Raw genomic sequence first — 7,955 nt, 5'->3', positions numbered from 1 at the left:
TTAGGAGTTGTTTTGGGACAAAAAGACCTCACTCCTTATGCCATTTATTATACCAGTAAAAATCTAACCCCTGCAGAGTTAAATTATACTGTAACCGAGAAGGAGTTCTTAGCTGTGATTCATGCCATTAATAAATTCAGACTATGAAACTTTTGTCCACACAAACCATTCTTCCATTAGATACCTAATGAATAAACCAGTCACTAATGGAAGAATAACCAGATGGCTCCTACTTTTACAAGAATTCAACATAACCATTCTAGATAGGCCAGGAAAACAAAACACAATTGTTGACTTTCTATCTAGAATACAAAATGAAAACAATGATCGACCCGTAGAAGATAAATTTCCTGATGAATATCTTTTTGCAATATCTACTAAATCACCTTGGTATGCAGATATTGCTAATTATTTAGCCACAGGAAAAATGCCATTTCATTTAACTCCTAGAGAAAGAAGAAGAATACTCCACAATAACACATCCTACTCATGGATAAATGAAGAATTGTATAAGACAGGACTAGACCTCATCATCAGAAGATGTGTTCGAGAGGACAAAATACTGGAAATACCAAAAGCTTGTCACGATGAGCCATGTGGAGGACATTTTTCTGACAAAAGAACCGCTTACAAAATCTTGCTTTTAGTATATTATTGGCCTTCCAATTTCAGAGACACCAAGGAATATGTTAAGAGATGTGACAGTTGTCAGAGAATGGGCAAACCTACTCCTTCAAATGAGATGACATTGCAGCCATAAGTACTTATCAAACCATTTGAAAAATGGGCATTGGATTTTGTTGGACCAAGCAGCCCACCTTCAAAGCAGAAGAAATACATTCTGGTATGTACTGATTATGTTACTAAATGGGTAGAATCTAAAGCACTTCCTTTTGCTACTGAAAATACTATAGTTTCATTTCTTTTTGAGGATATTTTTATTCGCTTTGGTGTGCCAAGAGAAATTGTGACAGATCAAGGAACACAGTTCACATCCAAACTAGTGCAAAAGTTTGTGGACCAATACAAGATAAAACATCGGAAGTCAACTCCATATCACCCACAGGCCAATGGACAAGTTGAGTCCACAAATAAAGTGATCGAGGCTATCCTTACAAAGACTGTACATCTACACAGGAAACACCGGGTAGAGAAACTTCCAGAAGCCTTATGGGCCTATAAGACTACATGGAGGAATACTACAGTACATACTCCCTATGAACTTGTTATGGAAAGCAAGTCTTACTTCCAATAGAGTTCCAGATCCAAACCAATAAGACAGCAGTCTAGTTAGATCTTGACTTGTCAAAAGCCCAGAAGCAAAGGATGACACAATTAAATGAGCTCGATGAGATCAGACAAGAAGCCTTTCAGAGGACCAGCTTAGTGCAACAACAGAGGTCAAGATGGCATGATAAGTACATTAAAGAAAGGAAGTTTCATCTAGGAGATTGGGCATTGCTCTTTGATTCAAAATTCAAAAATTTTCAAGGGAAATTCCAAACCCATTGGCTTGGACCTTATGAGGTTGAGAATATCTTTGATAATGGTGCAATTAGAATTAGGACTATTGATGAAGAAAGAACTCCTCTATTAGTAAATGGACATCGACTCAAGCTTTACCAGAAACCATTAACAAGAGAGGAATTTGTCAAAATATTTCAGGATAATTCAGAATTGAAGATGGTCAAGAAGAATTCTTCTTCTTTTCCACCTTAGAAATTTTCATTCAATTTGTTCCTTATTTAAAAAAAAAAGGAAAAAATAAATATATATATATATATATATAACAAAAACATAATAAATAAATAAAATTGTATAAACATGAAAACCAACATGTTGGCATATATATACATAAAATTTAAAGTGAAAACCAATTTATTGGCACTTCAATTTTTCTTTTCAAAAAAAATAAAAATAAATCTCATCTACTAAAGCTTTCTTTCTCTTAAGCTGCAGAAACAACAACTTTTTGCAACTCGTCCAAATTTATGTAGCTTGGACAAGTTTCCGCAGCCAAACAAATTTCTGCATTCTAATATTTTGGAAGTCTACAAGAATGCTTGTTGATCTAGATTAAAGGACAGTTGACAACGATGCACCTGCAAAAGATCAAAGGACAACAAATAAGGTACGTGTTGCTTTAATTTAACAATAGGGAAAGATATATAGCATGTATGAGTAAGGAAATACAGTACTAGAGTGCAATCATTATAACCTAAGGGTAATGGCCGTCTAACGAAATATCATATGCCACCACTCTAAAAGTCATGTCACGACCTTGTGCCAAATCTGCCAAATTAATTACCAAATCATAAGTTTGAATGCGCCTAACGGTCGAATCCATTTCCATAATCCTCTTGATAACCCATCCATTCTTCTCTATTCCTACACTCCTCTATTCTTTCACAATCACACCATCTTTCTGCCAACCAGCAAACCTAACCAGTCCCATTTTCCTGTCAAGGTAGCCAATCTTCGAGGCAAAGCATCCTTCAGCATGGGGGTAATTGTTCGATTTGAGCCAGTAGGGAAGAAATTCCTAGAGGGGTGCCCACAAACTAGGGAGTTGTTGCAAAGAAGATAGTGGCTGCAGTTCATTGAGAAGTTTAGCAGTTTCCATGAAGAGGTAACCAAGACATTTGCACGCTCCTTCGATTGAATGGAGGCTGAAATTGGGGACATAAAGCTCACGGTAACGAAGTCTATGATTGTTGAGGCCACCGAGTTGCCAAGGCATGGAGAAAAATAGTTTAAAAACAAAGGGATTGTTAGCGAGGACTGGAGGGTTTTCCTCAAGAATCCAAACCTGGACACAACGGTCTACAAAAAAGGTATTCCAAGCTCTGCTCTTAAAAACAAATGGAGAAACTTATTGCTTGTGCTTCAGAAGTTTATCACTTGTGAGGGTAGGTTTGGACAAATGTACTTTTATCATGTTAGAATGATGAGGCACTTCCTGAAGGATCATCAGATGAACCTCCCCTTTTTTCTCTTGAATAGCCTCAGGAAAATGGCTACAAATGTTCAAAATAAAGTTCAATGAATAGAAAACACCATGTACCATCATGGTTTGGTGAAAATATTGGTCAAATTTCACCTCCGAAGTATAGGGGATGACTGGGAAAGTTTCTTAACAAGGAACCATTTCGAAGAAAAATCCCCAGAAAAACCAAGTAGCAGCAAGGCCCTTAGAGGGAGAAAAAGAACCATAGAGATGATAAAGGAACATGCACCTCAAACTCAGACAGAGGTAATAGAAGAAGCGCTGCTTATAGTAAAGATTTTGCAGAAAATGAAAAGGGTAAACCCTAGAAGAAAGAAAGCTAGCCCAGATAAAGAAGAACTCTCACAAACTAAAACCCCTCCTCTAAAAGAAAAATCAGAGAATAAGCGGAGGAAAGTGCAGAAAACACAAACCCCATGGTTGAAAAGGAGCACGCGGTTGAGCACAACTAAACAAACAACTTCAAAAACTACAGGATACATTAACCTTAAGGAGGAAAGTGAGTCAACTGAAGAGGATCCAATAGAGAACACTCCAATAGAGGATGAGCCTATTGGAAGCCCTGGGAATTCTCCAAAAGAATCACCAAGATCATCACCACAGCCATACAGCTCACCTCTAGGAAGCCCGATACATAGTCTAGGTATTGACCCCGCACAATAGAAAATATATGAATACATAGAGTCACTAGAGAGGAAGGCGACAACAACAAAGGAGACAATACAAAGCCCTGGAGAAGGAAGCAACCAGGTAAATGAACAATCGGCCTCAAACATCTTGAAGCAGGAGATCTTTGAACTAGAAACACTAAATCGGTATCTTAAAAATGAAAATCAAGCCCTGAAGACACAGAGTGAGATACAAACCACCAAGAGCGACAACCTAATTCTACATCTAAGCTTTTGGTATAAGAAAAACAAGAAGCTGAAGAAAGAGAACAAAATTATGCAAAGAGAGATAATCATTTTAAAGTACAAAATCCTAATGAGGAAGCCTAGAATTCCAATCTCTGCCAAAAAGAAGAAAACAGTGAAACAGGGAGATGACAAACCAGAGACACAAGCAGAAGACAAGGAAAAAGTGTATGAGGACATACAACATCTCCAGTCTGGGGGAATGTAGAGTCTGAAGATTGTCCTACCATGACATTCTTTTGCCCAATAATCCTCTCTTTTTCATATATATTTACCACTCAATAAAGCCATATCTACAAGGTTTTGATAAAAGTATGCATTAGTATGTTTTCTTGTTCATATTCAGCTGTATACCCTATTGTTTTCATTAAAGTTGTAATTAGCTACCGAATCAGCCTGTTTCCGCAGCTAGTCCAAGATCCTGTAGCCGCCTTCATTGTTCGCAAGGTTCCAGAGTTCCATTTCAGCAACAAGAGGTGCGAACGGATAGAGGATGACTCCTTCATGGATGCCTTCCTATCCACTCGAAACTATTTTCTAAAAAAAGGCACAGGAGATCGCGGTCAAACTCCAAGTCAACTGCCGAATTAACGCAGAACAGAGCCCGAGATTAGCTGAAACCTTATTGTTTTGCTTTCAAAATAGAAAAACAATGGTTTCATGATATAATTTAAGATAGGATTAAGAGATAATAGGCATAGGATTTTCATGCAATTATGCAAGAGACATGCTATAAAGCTAATGGCCACACTGTTATTTGGGTGTGCGTCGGATGATATGTTTTCTGAACAATTTGTGAATCTCATGTGAATGGATTTGGCTTTTGTGTGCAACCGTTGTACTGATTTGAAGCTCTGAACTGCTATGTGGAGGGCCCCTAAAAACAGTGGCAGATTTTAATCAAATACAATCTGATTTCCTTCAATTATTCAATTGCTCTATTTTGTGTGATCATGTTGTATAATGATTTCAAATTGTTATCTGCATACGAACTTTACTTTGCTTTATACCTAGATTAGACTGTTGTTTACTTTTCTTTATACCTGGTACTGCACAATTATTTCATTTTCTTATTATCCAGCATAATTGAAGTGTGTTCAATTCATAGATGTGGCTTGGATTACTTTGTTTGAGCAGAAATTGAACAAGCGAGAAGACCTCTCCTAAAAAAATTGAGTTCAATAGTATTCCTTCATAGCTGCTAGAGTAAGGTTTCATTTTGCATTTAGAGAATTAGGAGCTGCAGCAAAGAGATTTAAAATCAAACCCCGACAATCTAACATAGGTAAAATCACCCTCGCATTATCCACAAACTGATTGAATAGAAATTAATTCCTAGGACCTTAATTAACATCTTTAAGAATTACAACATTAATACAACTGACAAACATCACCCCCATCTTAATATTAGATACAACGACCTAATAAAGACAACTTCTAAGTACATATTGTGCACCTATACATCATCAGTCTACGCACCCTGGTTGACAATTTATGATTGCTAGTTCAAGGACATTGAATTGACCAAACAAACCCTTTTCACTTGCACCCCTTGGCCTTATGCTCTTCTCCTCCTTATATAGTTTTAGGTCTTTCTCAATACCTCGGACCAAAACCACTTAGAACTCGTGGTATTCTTGGACGGGGTCAAATAGTCATTACACCGCTCAATATTTTGGGCTAATACCATGGTATTGACCCCTGGTATTTTCTACTCTTGAAATGCTTTGATTTTCCAACCTGTACATGTTTTTCCTCTTGCGAAAGTGCATGTATACATATACACGTTTTTTTTTTCTATGGACCTGCGTGTATACGCTGTTTTGACTAAGTGGACCTGCGTATACATCTTAAACTGATTTTCACCATCCTTTACCTTCAACTTCTTCATTCTGATTAGTAGACTTTAGTTCCATCTTCATGTTCTTCTGTACCAATGCCCTGTTACATCTGAATGGATCTGTTACACTGTGGGTTGCCTTTCATCAAAACTGAACTGACTTGTGAGTGAGTTGCCATCAAAGACAACACTTATATCATAATGCTAACAAGGACTTGATGGCAACCATGCTGGTGTTGATTATTGCAAGCTCTAGAAACTGTTATAGATAACAAGCAACAGCAAAATACGCTCCCCCTTTGACATCAAGGGCAAAGGGTGGACCAAGTTATTCTCCCCCTTTTATATACATTATGTTGTCCATGCTCCCTCTGAGTACATGCCGAGTCTGCAGAGATATGATTCAAAAGCATATCATGATTCTATAACTCAACTAAGTGAGTATGAACTTCCTATCACCAATGACTCATACATACATCAATCACCCAACCAAGTGGGGATGCACCATATTTGACTCATACACCCAACCAAGTGGGGATATACCAATTTTTTATACATGACAGAATTACACCAATTATTACATCATCCATCCCATGCAAAGTGGGGATACAAATTACATCATATGCCCAATAGAACTCATTGAAATATAGGCCATGATAGGAGAAGTCATATCACACCCTAGATCTTTACATGACTTATGCAAAAAATGATATAAGTATCTGAATCCATAGATGAACTCAGCAACCATGATGCCAACAACGCTGGATGTGTAATATCCCTCCCCTTAATAATAAATAATAAAAATAATAATAATAAATAATACAAAAATAATAATTAATAATAGAAATAATAAATAAATCACTTAGTAATAAATAATAAAAATAATAAATCATAAATGTTAAATAATAAATGATATTAAACAAAATATATACAAAGAAAATAAATAAAAATAATAATAACCATACTAAAGCTCTAGATAAGAATAATAAAATAAGAAAACTATCAAAAAAAGGAAATAAAACAAAAAAGTTAAAAATCAAAAGAAAAGTAAAGAAATAAAACAAGAAAGTTAAAAATCAAAAGAAAGTTGCATGTAGACACATGGAGTGTGTGCATGTGGTTCCCCTTCCAATGTTTGTTCTATTTAATATATGGTGAGGAAGATGAGAGGCATTCCTGCATTCCTGCATTCCGAGATTCTATCTGTCATTCTTTGGGGAGAATGGTATACTAAGACTTAGGAGTCACTGGCAGTAGTACGTTGATTGAGGGCTCGGGGGTGGCCAGTTGTAGCAGAATCCTTGCACAATTGAGCCTACGGTTGGGTGGAGAGTCGTCCCCAAAACTTTGTTGTCATCTGGCAAACGTTGATCACAGGTAAAATAGGTATGTACTTATTTGTTGATTCTGATTAGGAAATTAATTTTATATTTACTTTGGATTGTTATAGGATGTCAGTGAAGGCTAATGCTCCCCCTGAACCTGTGCTATCTGTTCATTGTCACCAAGTCATTCATCAAGGCATCTTTGTTAGTCAGATAAAAATCAATGAACAAAGCGTATCGTCAGACTGTAATCATCAATATCAGACAAAGCACCCATATCAGAGTCTGACCCACTGTTTTTCTGTCAGAAAAACATATATGCTCCTTCAACCACAAAAACCTGTGTGTATATGCGACTATACTTCATGAAACCTGCGTATAATAACCTTCCTCTGAAAACTAGATTTAACAGCTGGATGATGCAACAACTACTCCCAACTTTTCTCTGAGATATTCAAATGTTTCTCTAGGAAGCAGTTTAGTGAATATATCAGCAACCTGTTCATTGGAGGGAACATACTCCAATTTAACCTTTTGTTCAAGCACTTATTCTTGTACAAAATGGTACTTAATGGGTATGTGCTTGGTCTTGGAGTGCGTGACAAGATTTTTCGAAATACTGATGGCACTTGTATTGTCACATAGAATGGAGATGGGTGGAGTGCATGTGATCTGAATGTCTTGCAATATTTGCATCATCCAAAGTAGTTGTGTGCAGCAAAATGCAGCAACCACATATTTTGCTTCAGCTGTAGATAAGGCAATCGAATTTTGTTTCTTGTTGAACCATGACACTAACCGAGAACCCATATAGAATGCACCTCCATTAGAGCTCTTTCGATCATCAACATTTCCTGCCCAATCTGCAT

This window comes from Pinus tabuliformis, chromosome J, assembly GCF_031772625.1.
Source record: "Pinus tabuliformis cultivar Carrire ecotype Pingquan chromosome J, CPIR1, whole genome shotgun sequence".
Lineage (NCBI taxonomy): Eukaryota > Viridiplantae > Streptophyta > Pinopsida > Pinales > Pinaceae > Pinus > Pinus tabuliformis.
Note: the sequence above shows the minus strand (reverse complement) of the source record.